This window comes from Heterocephalus glaber, unplaced genomic scaffold (genome assembly GCF_053883595.1).
Source record: "Heterocephalus glaber isolate CG9 unplaced genomic scaffold, H.glaber_assembly_v1.0 deba00000768, whole genome shotgun sequence".
NCBI classification, from domain to species: Eukaryota; Metazoa; Chordata; class Mammalia; order Rodentia; family Bathyergidae; genus Heterocephalus; species Heterocephalus glaber.
Window position 1 is genome coordinate 8,396,888 of NW_028258162.1, and position 14,159 is coordinate 8,411,046.

The following is a 14,159-nucleotide window of genomic DNA, read 5'->3' on the forward strand; positions in this document are numbered from 1 at the left end:
TGTTGCTAATATAAGAAATATGTTATATTAGTACTGATATTCTCATGTGATGTTTTCTTTAGCTTCTTAAATTATGGCAGTAACCCATTTCTACTAATTTATTGTAAAAATTAGGGTAAAGTTTTCAAGTAGTTTTCCATAGATTATTTTCTTATAATTGTATAAAAACGATAACCCATTTATTGTCAATATCTTAAACTAGTTTGACTTTTTATTCTGCAGAATTGTCAAATTTACACTTTATAGGTTTCAATGGTCACTGACCATTAATTCACACTTTCTAATTGTTTTTCTCCTACTTTTTACTTTCCCCAAATTTCTAACGTTCGTCTCTCCTATTCATCATCAAAAAAAATTTCCTTTTAAAAAAGAAAAAAAGTAAAACCACAGGACTTTGTACCTCATAAAGAGGACGTTAAACTTCCTGCGAGAAACGACTTATGAGCTGCTCAATGAAGGTGACAGAAACTCATAAGTAATGCTTTGCATTCTCACTGTCTCCTCACTTTTCTGCCCAGGATGTTTTGTTTCTTTACAACTAATAGTCATATGTTCATGCTTAGAGAACTTCTATGTGGGACACAAAACCACAGACTCTGCTCTCAAAGGGAAGAGCTAAGAATCCAGGAAGAAGAATGTCTAATAGTGTTTTATAAAGAAAATACATATACAACAAAAATGAAATTTTTGGGTTGAGGATGTAGCTCAGTCGGGCCAAGCCTGCCTGGCAAGTGGAAGGTCCTGAGTTCGATCCCTGGTGAAGGCATAAGTGATTCTCCAATCTATTAAAAAAAAAAAAAATTTACAGGGCCAGGGATTTAGCTCAGTCGTTCCCCTGCCTGCCTCGAAAGTGCAAGGTCCTGAGTTTGATCCCCAGTAACAACAACGAAAAAAATTTACACATTCAGGATTTATTTAATTCTGGTAAAGTATATCACAAAAATTTACTGCCTTAAAGTGTACAATGGGATTAAATGCATTCGTGTTTTACAACCATCACCACTATCTACTTCCAGTATATTTTCATCATCCCCCCCGCAAGAAATCCCTTATGAGTTAAGCAGTCCCTCCTTATTCTGCTTCTTCCCCCTAACTCCTGGCAATCACCAATCCACTTGTCTCTGTGAATTTCCATATTCTACATATTTCATCTAAACAGTGTCTTAAAACATGCGGCCTTTTGGGGCTTTCACTTGGCATACTGTTTGAGTCATCCATGTTGTAGCATTTACTAGTACATTACACCCTTTTTTTTTTTTTGGTACCGGGGATCGAACTCGGGACCTTGCACTTTCGAGGCAGGTGGCAGAACCACTGAGCTAAATCTCTGGCCCATTACTCCTTTTTATGACTGCATAATAGTTTGCTTTAGAAATACACATTTCATTCACTCATCTGCTGATGGACTTGGGTTGTTTCCACTTTTTGACTAATGAACAATGCTGCTCTGTCCCTTATCTTTTTTATTTTGAGACAGAGTCTCATAAAGTTACCCATGGTGGCCTTGAGCCTGTGAGTCTCATGCTTCAACTTCCTGAGTAGTTAGGATGTTATGATAAACTAGCTGAGTAAAATCAACAGTCCATGACCCTGTCTACAGGATCCTTAACCAAAGAGTGGCACTGTATAGAAATGGAGAATAGTATTATGTAGGAGGGAAATTTATTGGGATGCTTTTAGACAGTGCCTAAAAGAGTACTCATGCTTGTTTACTAAGTAAAAACTGCTTCATCACACCTTCTATGCTCTCCCTCTACCCCTTGCTTCAAGGCTGTTTCTCAGTACAGCACTAAAGTCCACCTACACTTAAGGATTGCTGAAAGCAACTGTTTGCTGAGGGCCCTACAGTCTTCCCTAAGAGATCCTACAGCTTTAAAATTCCCATATACAAAAATACTGCTTAGTATACAATTCCCTAAAAATGTTTAAATCAATTATTTATTTACATTAACAATAGAAAAAGGCTGCATATTGGCCCCAAAACACTTCGCCAATGAATAAGCAAGTTGTGGAAGAATGTCGCTCTTCAGAACTGCTAAACTGTTGCTGTAATTGGCCAGTCTCCCAAGAGCCAAAGCAGCAGTCTGCTGAATAATTGGGACCACATCAAGAAGAAAAGGCTTCAGCAAAATTATTACACCCAAGTGAAATTTTGAAAAACAGAAATCAGCCAAATCTTCAATTAAAAAGCAAAACCACAATTCAGTGTATATATGCAGGCAAGAAAACTAAGGGTAAAAATCAGAAACAAAAAATATCCACTAAAACCGAATGGGATATTTAAAAGCATCTAATGGATCAAGATGCAAAATTTTAAAAAAATGCAAAATCTTGCAAGCTATAATTATCAAACAAGCAACATAGCATGAAAACAAACCTCTGGAGTTAAAGAAGAGTTTGAATCTCTAATTCAACAACTAAATAGCTATGGAACCTGATGGGGTAGTAAGGAGAAGAGAGAAGAAAGGTAGAGTATATGGTATAATGCCTAGCCTCTGGGCAGCAGAAAAGGGGACAGGGAGCAGAGAGGAGATGAGCTGCTCCCAGGACACAAGAGGAGGCTTCTGGGCTGCTGTACCACCGCTGCCAGCAGAGAGGAGGTGAGCTGCATGGGCACAAGGAGCACCCTGCCCCCCCTATCGAAATGAAAAGACATGTAAACAAGTCTAAAAACCAGACTTCCAGATCACCTAAGGCAACCCCAAAGGGAAATGAGATGGAACACTCTGATACTCAACCATCTGGATGCCCTGAACTGGCAGCAAGAAAGGATCTGGAAAAAATGAAATCAGAAATAATTACTCAGATAACAGCAGAGATTGTGCTCATAGTGCAAGACATGATTAATCCAGAGAGGATCTGAGGAACATGATGGAATCCCAACATAGGAAACAAATGGAATCCATAAAACAGATGCAAACAGATTTCCAGGAGATTAAAAACTCCATTGAAAGTCTACACAGCAGAATGAACCAATGTGAGGACAGAATTTCAGATATAGAAGATAAAATTGCAGTTAGTGATGAGGAAAAGAAAAATTGCTTTAAAATTGTAAGGGACCACGAGAAATCAATCCAGCAGCTGCTAGAAGATGCAAAGATGAATAACAAGACTGATTGGAGTCAATGAAGAAACAGGAGAGAGTGGAGATGACATAAGAAAACAGTTCACAGAAGTGATGGCAGAAAACTTCCCAAGCAGGAGAAAAGAACTTGACATACAGATAAGTGAGGCATATAGGACTCTAACTAGCCTTGATCAAAAAAAATCTACACATAGGCATATAATAGTTAGGATTCCAGAAATCCAACAGAAGAGCAAAATTCTACAAGCAGTGAGAGAAAAGAAACAAATCACATACAAAGGAAAGCCCATCAGAATCACAGCAGACTTCTCAATGCAAACCCTCAAGGCAAGAAGAGCTTGGAGTGAGGTATTTCAAGCCCTAAAGGAAAACAGCCTCCAACCCAGATTGATGTACCCTGCAAAACTATCTTTCAAAATGGATGGAGAAATAAGATACTTTCATGATAAAGAGCACCTTAGGAACTTCATGAATACCAAACCAGCACTCCAAAAAATTTTAGACAATACCCTAGGAAAAGACAATGAGGATCACAACCCCAGGAAACCCAGCAGAAAGAATCCATTGGGCATGACAAATTAAATGCAAAGGGAGAGAATCCAACAAAAAGAAAAAGTCATGACAAGGCTTTTAAAACTTTTAACTTCATCTCCCTAAGGAGTGTATAATTCAGTCTTGTTATTGTAGTGATTAGTATTTTTCTGAGTCTAGTGTTCCACACCTTTCCTTGTGCTGTACTGGCTATTTATCATCTTCTTGTGTCTACTTTTTAATTGGGTTGTCTATTAATGAGCTGTAAGAGTTCTTTATATATTCTGGTCATAGGTTATATGCATTGTAAATATGGTCTGTTTAAGCACTACTTTTCATTTTAATGATGTCATTTAAAGTTCTAAATTTTGATGGAATCTCATTTATCAATTTTTTTCTTTTATACATCATGTTTTTTGTATCCTAGGAAGTTCTTGCCTACCCTAAATTCATAAACATTTTCCCTTATAATTTTTTCTTAAACTTTTGTATTTTTAGTCTTTTATATTTAGGTTCATAGATCCTTTCAAGTTATTTTTATGTATGGAAATAAAAGATTGAGGTTAATTTTTTATATACAGATACCAGGTGTTCTAGTGCCATTTGCTGAAAACATTATCTTTTCCTTGGCTCTTGAATTGAGTCTATATTCTATAAAATGTTAAATAATCTTTCAAAACTCAGTGGACCATATATATGTGGTTCTATTTCTAGATTCTGTTTTATTCAAATGATCTATATGTCTTTCCTTACACCAACACTGCCTTGATTGCTGTAGCTTTAGAGAAAATCTTAAAATTAGGTACTAAACGGCTTCCAACACTGATTTTTCTTTTTCTTGTTACTTTTCTAGGTCCTTTGTACTCCTATATAACTTTTAAATTTCAATATCTAATTCTTCATTTATAGCAAGTATACAGAGACCTGAATTTTTATATATATACCTCATGATTTCTAATCCTGCTAAATTCAAATACAGGTTCTACGGGCTCCTAGAGATTTCTTAGTATTTTCTCTGTAGATGGTCATTTCATCTACATATAAAGATTTTGCTTCCACCTATCCAATCCTATCCTAATTGTGTCATTTTATGGCCAGACTAGTTTGGTTTGGGCCTGTGCTTCAAAGTTTAATGGACAGAGGAAGAGTAGGCATATCTGCCCTTGTTCCCCACCTTAGGGAGAAAGCATTATATCTTTTCCATTCATATAAGGCATTCTCGCTGGAAGTATGGAGTACATGTCTTTAATCTGTTGAGAAGGTTCTGTTCTACTTCTAGTCTCCTGGTAGCTTTTACTATGAACAGCTATGGAATTTAGTCCAATACTTTTTCTCCAACTAGTGACAGGATCATATAGCTGTTTCCTTTCCTCTGTTAAAATGATGACTTATGGGAGTGGATCTTCCAATGCTGAACCAACACTGCCATCCCTATAATAAAACCACTTTCTACATACTGCCAGATCTGACTTCCAATAGTTTGTTTTGTTAAACAAATTTCTATCTATGTTCATACTTTTTTCTTCTATTATCTTTATACAGTTTTAGTATTAACACAACGTTGATTTCCTAAAATGAGGGGAGAAGTGTTCCTTTTATTCTGCTTTAAATGTTTGATATAATTTATCAGTTAAAAAGTTTATGAGCCTGCTGTTGTCATATAGGTAGGTTTTCAAGCTAGGAATATACTTTAATAGGTGCTATTCAAATTTTATATTTCTTCCAGAGTTAGTTTCATTAATTTGTCTTCTAAGTTACTTCTTAGAACTTGTCAAATTTATTTCAAAACAGATTTTTGTAATATGCTTTCTATATCCTTTTAAATTCTGTAAAATCTGTGGTAATGTCTCCTAGATCTTGATATTGTAATTTTAAAAAGGTATAATTGATATTGTGTAATAGGAAGTAAAGGTCTAAAGGAGCAGGGGAACTGGGAGGGGTAGGGGAAGGGAAAAAAGGGAAAGGAAAAAATATGAGAAAAGGAAAAAAATGGAAACAAAGTCTTTGCAAATAGGGAAGGGTGGAGGGGGTGAAGGGAGGGAAGGGGAAAAACATAAGAACCAAGATACTCATGTAATGGTACAAGATCCCAATGATGAATGCAACTGTATTTTATACCTAAAACGTACCAATAAACTTAATGGGGGAAAAAATAAAAAAATAAAAAAAATAAAAATTCACAGAATGGTAATTTTTCTATTTAAAAAAAAAAATTTCTCGAGGATACAACTTATATCTCATTGTTTAGCTTATTTGCCAGAAAGTTTAAAAACACCTAATGAATGTTTTGCCTTTATGTGTATGTGATGACTTATAAGTGCATCTTGGAACATGGTTGTTATTTTGGGATAACTTGGGATACCAGAAAAATTAGTTGAGGTCCTGAAACCACACTTAGACACCAAGGGCAAGGAAAGGGAATGGCTTGGTCAGTTGGCAGAGTTTAGTTAGACCTGCTAACAATCCAAGAGTTCTCATGGATCAGACAGTACTTTTCAGTGTCATACAGACACTTACAGTCTCTTTAATTCATGAATGTGTAGAAAGTACAGTGTCTTTTATTCTGTAGCATTTTTAAATGCATGTTTCAGAGTAAAACACTTGAAATGTAATTTAAAACTGACCTTGTTTTTAGTTTACCGAACAGAAGAGATGGGTGACCATAAAAATCAAAATGACTTTTCCACAGGGGTGGGGATTTAGCTCAGTGGTTTCACTGCCTGCTGCGCAAGCTCAAGGACCGGAGTTCGATCCCCGGTACCAAAAAACAAAAAAGTCAACTACAAAATGACTTTTCAGGGTGTTTTTCATCTTTTGTATTAAAAAACAATTGAGCTTTATTTATATTAATGTCATTTTAATGTTCCTTTTGTTCTACTTTAGATTGTGTGTGAGTGCACACTTCATCTTGGGTTTGGCCTCTCTTTCCCTGTAGTGGTTCTACAAGAAAGCAGGTGCCTTGTGTTGTGAGCAGTTGGTGAGCGCTCTCCGGGCGAGGTCAGCTGCAGTGGGCTGCGGAGCCCTGGGCGTGCTGGTGATGTGCTCAGGAAGACTGACCCTGGAGTCAAGGAGGCTGCAGCCTGGGCGCTCCATGTATTTCAAGATGTAATTCAGGTAAGGGAGCAAAATTTATTAAGTCAGTCCAGTTTTTAGATTTAGTGAACTGTAGATGGGGTTTTAAGGATGTTTTGTTTGGATCACGTGTTCACAAAGTACCTGAGCAGAAGGGAAATTTATTTTAATTTTTTTAATTTTTTTTTGGTACTGGGGATCGAACTTGGGTCCTTGTGCTTGCGCAGCAGGCAGTGAAGCCACTGAGCTAAATCCCTGGCAGAAGGGAAATTTAAAGAGAGGGAGAAAAAGGGTGCAGAGTCTCAAAGACCGTGGTGCATTTGTTCAGTTACAAAGATTATTGTAGTCTGCAGCCCTCAATGGGTGCACTGGGTCTGTGCCCTCCCTCTTGATGGAGTGAGCATTCCAGGACAGCCAGGAGCCACCCCACAGGAGTGAGTGACGACCTGGACATCACTGGGAAAATGTGTGTCTTCCATTCCCATTGGGCTGGAAGGAGGCGGAGAAGAGGCGCCTTTTCCTAGGAACTGGGATCTCTGCGAAGTCATCAAGGAGGGACCGAGGCCTCTCCTGGAGAGGCTGTGCTGACACCCGAATAAGAAGAAATACACAGGGAATGGGATCGCCCCGCCACCTTATTGCTTGTGAACATAGAAAGAAAATGGAGGGTTTAAAAAAAAAAAAAACATGTAAAAATAATCAGCCTTAATAGCAATCAACAAATTGTAGTTTACTTTTTTTTTTCCTGGTACTGGGGATTGAACTTGGGACCTTGCACTTGCGAGGCAGGCGGCAGAACCACTGAGCTAAATCCTCAGCCTGACAAATTGTAGTTTAAAACATTAATAAAATATTCTTTTCCATCTACTATTATGGGGTGGGGGAGTAAGGCAGCAGTATAGCCAAATGTTTAAGAGGACTGTGGTTGTAGACAGCTCTCAGTGTGAGTCCATGTACTATCACTTACTGCCGTGTGACCTTGGACGTGGCTTTTAAATGTTTGAATCTTAACATCTTTGTCTGCAAAAGAGGGTCACTAATGGTAGTTACTCTAGAGATGTGGTGTGAGGATGAGGAGGTAATATATGTAAAGCCCTTAGACCAGTGTTTGGCATATGGTAAGTACTTAGCAAATGGAAGGTATTAGTGTGAATACTGGCTCTTGAAGAGGACATTATAGTGTTTATGACATTTAGCCAGGCAGTGGTGGCATGTACCTGTGAACTCATCTACTTGGGAGGCTGAAAGACACTGAAGCAGGAGGATGGTGAGTTTCAGGCCAGCTTAGCTGGGCATGGTGGTGCGTGGCTATAATACCAGCTGTGTTTGAGGCCAGCCTAGGCTACACAATGAGTTCGAGGCCAGCTTGAATTAGAGTGAGACCCTGTCTCAAAAAAACTTAAAAAAAAAAAAAAAAGCAAGACCCATTTCAATAAAAATAAAGTTTATGGCATTGGAGAACTACAGGTTGCATAAACACATGGAAGGCAGTTTACCAAAACTAAATGATGAAAGAGCTCATGCTTTACCTAAAAAGCCTGCTTTAGAAATTCATCCTAAGGAAAGAATCTCACTGAATAAAAAAAGCTATATTCATGAAAATTTTGTTTTGTTTTTGGTAGCGGGGAGTTGAACTTGGGACCTTGTGCTTGCGAGGCAGGCACCCAAACCACTGAGCTAAATCCCCAGCCTCATGAAAATGTTATTGTACCATTATATGTAATAGCAAAATTCCTCAAATATTTGGCAGAAATTTAGTGGTTAAGTTATTGTAATCTACTTAATGGAATTTCATGTGACAAAGTAAAAGGGTAGTTATATCCCTACATGATAATATGAAAGTAATGTGAAAAGTGATAAAACTGGGCTTTACAATTATGATGTAAAATATGTTTTATTTGGACATAAAATACAAAGAAATGTGTTTGTATTAGTATGGTGGTACAATTAAGGATATTTTTCTTCACTTCCATATTTATCTGTTTACCTATGTATCTATTATGTATTAAGCAATAAATATATAGCTCTCTGTCCCTTGTGCTTCAAATATGTTATCTCATTTTGAGAACAGCTGCTCTTGGGTAGATGGTATTATCCTTGTTAAATGAAGAAAGACAGTAACAGGGCCAGGGATTTAGCTCAGTGGTTCTGCCGCCTGCCTCGCAAGTGCAAGGATCCGAGTTCAATTCCTGGTACCAAAAAAAAAAAAGTGTAACTTAGAGAAAATGCCTGAATTATGTGATTTAGACAAGAATTTGGGTCTAAATTTATCTGACTCTCAAGCCCGTGTTAACTAGTATCCCATACAGCTCTACTAAATAATTTCAGATATCTTCCCAAAAGAATTAAAAGAATCATACCACAGTGATATATGTGCACCCATGTTTATAGCTGCACAGTTCGTAATAGTGAAAGCTTGGAAACAGCCCAATTGCCCATCAACTGGAAACTGGGTAAAGAAGATGTGGTTTTGTAATAAAATGGAGTACTACTCAGCCATAAAGAATGAGAAACTAGAAATATTTATAGCTAAATGGATGCATATTGAGGCCATGCTCTTAAGTGAAATAAATAGGATACATGTGTAAATACTGAATAGTTTCTCTAGTGTGAGAAACTGATAGTGTAAATAAGCATACACACGGATGAAATGGCCTAATAACATATTTCTCGGATTGTGTTCCCATTGCATGTCATATGACTGTATTGAAATTTAAATTAGGGAGAAGCTTGGCTTATGTGGAGTCTGCCAGCTAACCAGAGTTCTTTTCCAGACCACTGTTTGTTCAGTGTTGGTGTTGGGGATCTTTCTGAAACAAATCACATCCTCTGGTGTCTTGTTGGTGGCTTGAGATGCTTTTTTAAGTTATATGGAAAAAATGTTTAAGTGCTTTTCAGTTTTGTTTTGGTTGAATTCTACTGTATTTGAATATTATTGTAGGGTTTTTTTTGCATTGTTCTTTGAATGGTTTTAATTTTTGTATGTGTGTGTTTAATAGTTATTTTAAAAATTTAGAAAATAATAATAATTTCAGAATGTATTGAGAAAGAACAGAAAGAGGGAAGAGACCCTCCCACAATTGTGTTTTAGTTGTTAAAGTGGTGATATAACTGGAGACAGAATAGAAATAAAATTGTAGAAAACAAGATTGAGAAAGAAAACTATTGTTGTGCTTAGAATGATTCTGAATTTATATATTGAATTTCTTTAATATCTAGAATTTGGTTTTCCAAACAGGTTCACCTTAATACTGTTGTTTAGTACATATTGAGTAAAAAAAAAAAAAAACCAAGGCAGTGTTTTAAATCACAAACTGGTTATCTCTGGAAACTGTATGAGAGGATTCAGTAAGTTTTTTGATATGTCAGAGGGACATGTCACAGATTGTGACATGAGTATTTCAGTGCAAAAGAGCACTGAGGGACAGCAATACAGATACACTGTCAGGCAGGTGGCCAGAGATAACCTTTTCATTCTGTCCTTTTGTTGAGGCTGGTTGAAATTATTATAGTTCATAAATAGAATCTGACTTAGGGATCTCATTCCAATTTATTGCTATAATCTGGTTCTCACACAGAATTCCCACTGTAATTTCAATAATTTCACAGTAGTTAGGGGCCTGGGACCCAGAAGCTCCCAGAAGAGATTACTGCCTAGATTTCTCAGAAGGAAAGGGAATCGTTATCTAGTAAGACAGGGAAGAAGTTATCACTCACATCCAAAACAGTGAAAATAGAGGGTTTACCTCCAAATTACCTGATTAATGATTTCCTAGAGGTAAAATATATTGAGGTTAATGGGGAGGATATTATTCAATTTTCTTCTTAATATCAATGATACAGGCTGGGGATGTAGCTCAGTGGTTCCGCCGCCTGCCTCACAAGCACAAGGTCCCAAGTTCAATCCTCGGTACCAAAAAAAAAAAATATATATATATATATATATCAATGATACAATGTTTGATTAGATAGTTTAGGAAATATTTAGACCTTAAACTGAGAAGCAAAAAAACAAAGTGTACTTAAAGGCAGTAGAAGGAAAATGTTTTATGTATCAGAAGCAAAAATAAGTGTACAGTAGAAGAGAACAGCCAATAGGAATTATCTGACTTTTGCTTTTTTGAAAACCAAAATTTGTAACGATTTCAAAACATTTTACTGACAACCAAAGGGAATGGGGGTTGCTGGTTGCCAGTGAAATGATGTTTTGGGTTTTTGTTCTCCATCTCTGTACAAATGATGCTCTTATACTATGACAGTCTAGTATTACCTATCATTTTATATCAGGGACTAAAATACTACTATGTAAGATAATATTTACCTCTCACTTTGAAGATAAATGAGCTATTTCTTAATCTTTTTCCTTGTTCTTATTGAAGGCTGAGGTAAATTCTTCTCAGATTGGTTGTCTGTTTCATTCCTCCTTGCTACTCTTTCCCGCTTTGCGGAACTGTTCTGTTGACATTTCTCTTTACCTAACCAATGTCAAGTCTCTTCCTGTTTCCAGGAACCATCTTGCTTTGGGAGATGGAGGGTGTCCAGGGAACCTCTGCTGATGGAAGTATGAGGGGCTAGGCAGAAGGGACAGGGGTTGTGCAGCACTGGGTTCCTCACCTGCTGGCCCAGCATCTGAGAGACACCTCCCGAGGCCTCAGGCCCTGCCCTTCCCTGACTCCCCCAGCTTTTCCCAGCCTGGGTTGCTGCTCGGAGCCCTGTAGCTCAGTGGAGCGCTTCCAGTGACCTTCAATGTGGAGGTGACCACGGAAAGAGCATGGCCTGAGCTGGAAGTGTGAGGAAGTGTGGGAGGAGGAATCTTGCAGTGTTTTGTGTACTGGCCTTCCATGTCTGGCTGAAGAGTAAGTTTTAAGTATTTTGGGAGCATTAGCTTACAAATGGAAGCATCTTGGTAGTAAACTTGTGGCTGTTCTTAAGCCTGGCAGACAGGAGGAGTACAGTACCTTGGATTAGGTTGTCTATAATTTTAAATTATTGATGTGCCATATTATAGACGAAACTGATGTTAGATGATTTATTCTGGTCACACAGTACTTTATGACAGATACTCACAAACTTGCCAGAGATTCTTTCTTTGTATACTGTGAGAAAGGGCAGTATACAAAGCCTCATCATTCTTTTCAAGCTCCTTGTAATTTCTGAAAGTCTTGGCAGATTCTGCTGTCTTTAATCCCAGATAACTGGTTTCCACACATGTGACTCTTCTTTCTCTGCAGTCCTGATTTATGTCCAGCTCAGTAGCACTTAGGAGATGAGCCTGCTGTGGCCAGCAATGAGCCGTACCTACAGGGATTGGGTGACATGGACTCTACAGAAACCTTGGAAGACTGTATCCTACTTGCTAAGTAGACAGCGGAAGGGAGGAATCAAGACAGAGCTAGCCAGCCTGATTGTTTCCTATCTTATGTGGAATAATGAAATAAGAAAAGGAGAAGAGAGTTTTACAATTCAAAATTTTTGCAAGTATTCTTTTCATGCTACTTGTGCAAATAGCAATAGCCTGAAAATACTGTAGAATGGCTTACAAAGCAGTAATTAGCTCTTTTGAAAAGGTGAGGTGAAAACACCTAAAAAGCTACTCTCCAAGCAATTTTCAAAGTTATTAGCTTTTAAAAGCCCAAATATCAATGTTAAAAGTGTAGGTAAGGGGCCGGGGATTTAGCTCAGTGGTTTCGCCACCTGCTGCGCAAGCACAAGGACCCAAGTTCGATTCCCCGGTACCAAAAAAGAAAAAAAAAGTGTAGGTAAGAGCTAGAGACCTTGGACTTTATGTCTTAGAGTAAGAATTGATGGTGAAAAGGGAACTAGAATCTGTTAATTAAAAATTCACGGTGGTGCATGACTACAGTACCAGCCACTTGAGGCAGGAGGACCCGCTTGTTCAAGAACATCTTAGGCAACAGGGCAAGACCTCACTTCAGGAACAATTTTTTTTTGTGTGTGTGGTACCAGGGATTGCAACTCAGGACCTTGCTCTTTCCAGGCAGGCACGGTGCCACCGAGCTAAATCCCCGGTCCAGGAACAAAATTTTTAAATAGGCACTATAACTACTATCTTTACTGGTGCCTGTAAATAAACATGTTGATTTCTGAATATCTTTTGTTTTTTAAAATTTTTATAACCTCTTCTATCTTGGAGGGATCATAAAACACATAATATAGAGGTAAAAGACATGTGAGATTATATATAACATGTATCACATCTATATTTAGATATTAGTGAAAAAGGTAAAAAGGGAAAAGAAATATTTTCTTCTGTGTTCTTTGGGCATAGAGGCTAAATGTGTTAATATTTAAATTATAACCTTGTTTTATTTGGTGGTTATCTAATATGTAATTTTCTAGGATCAGTTTGTATGTTAGTCTAAACATGTCATGATTCTTCTATATTTTTAGTTTTTGTGTTTAGTTAGGAACATTGGTTAATAAGGACCTGAGTTCGATCCCCGGTACCAAAAAAAAAAATCCTTCTGAATTTTTTTTACACTTTAAAAATAATTTAGAATATGGAACAAAGTATAATCATTTTACCTCAGATTCCTAAGTCACTCAAGCCTATAACTTTACATATGAAGCTAGTGATAAGTTTCTTTTTTTCTTTTGTACTGGGGATTGAACTCAGGTCCTTGCGCTTGTGCAGCAGGCGGCGAAACCGCTGAGCTAAATCCCCAGCCCCCAAGCTAGTGATAAGTTTCTTTCACAACACCATCAACAATAAATCCTAAATAAGTATGAGGCACTTGTGTGTGTTACTGTAGCATTCTTAGTGTATAAAGTAAAATAAATTGGCTAAAATCTTACCTCTAGGACTTTAAAATCTAAAGTAGAAAACTTCATACAGATAGGCACAAAGGCCATCCAGACAGCTTGGCAAATATTGGAGGAGTTTAGAGTACTGTATTAAAACTTATTATGGTTTAGGTCTAGACTGTCTCCCAAGACTCTCATGTGCTCAGAGGCAGGGCTTTTCTGTTTTTCTTTTTTTTTTTTTGGTACCAGGGATCGAACTCGCGTCCTTCTGCTTGCGCAGCAGGCAGCGAAACCACTGAGCTAAATCCCCGGCCCAAGGAATGACTTTTGGAAGGCTATTAGATCACAGCTAACTTGCTCTTCAAAGGTAAGTCCTAGTCAGAAGGGGTGGTTCACTGAGGGCATGACCAGGAAAGTTATTTCACCCTCCCTGACATCTCTCCTTGGTCTCCGCTTCCTAACCCCCATGATGTGAGCAGCTTCCCTCTGCACAGGCCCTTCCGATTGTTCCAAACATCATTTCTGCCTTGGAGTCCGTGGACAATGTACGGACCAAGACTTCTGAAACTGTGAGCCCTAATAAGCCTCTCTTGTAAATTGTGAGTGTTGACTAAGGCAGACTAAGGTACTGGGAGTGGGGCTGTTGCTGTGAACACCTGATCATATGGTTTAGAAGCCTTTGGAAGTAGTTTCTGGGATGGGATGA

The 14,159-nt window shown here is 37.9% G+C and overlaps 1 long non-coding RNA gene across 5 annotated transcripts in view; it reads left to right on the top strand.

Moving 5' to 3' along the window:
- Window positions 1–14,159, top strand: part of LOC110344886 (uncharacterized) — a 66,416-nt gene that overhangs the window by 15,903 nt on the left and 36,354 nt on the right. For 3 of the 5 annotated variants that reach the window (XR_002387808.2, XR_002387812.2, XR_002387811.2), the window contains exons 2-3: window positions 6,552–6,730; window positions 13,703–13,820. This is a non-coding gene — a long non-coding RNA (uncharacterized LOC110344886). The remainder of the gene's footprint in view (window positions 1–6,551; window positions 6,731–13,702; window positions 13,821–14,159) is intronic. The other 2 variants (XR_002387810.2, XR_002387809.2) reach the window with 1 other exon arrangement.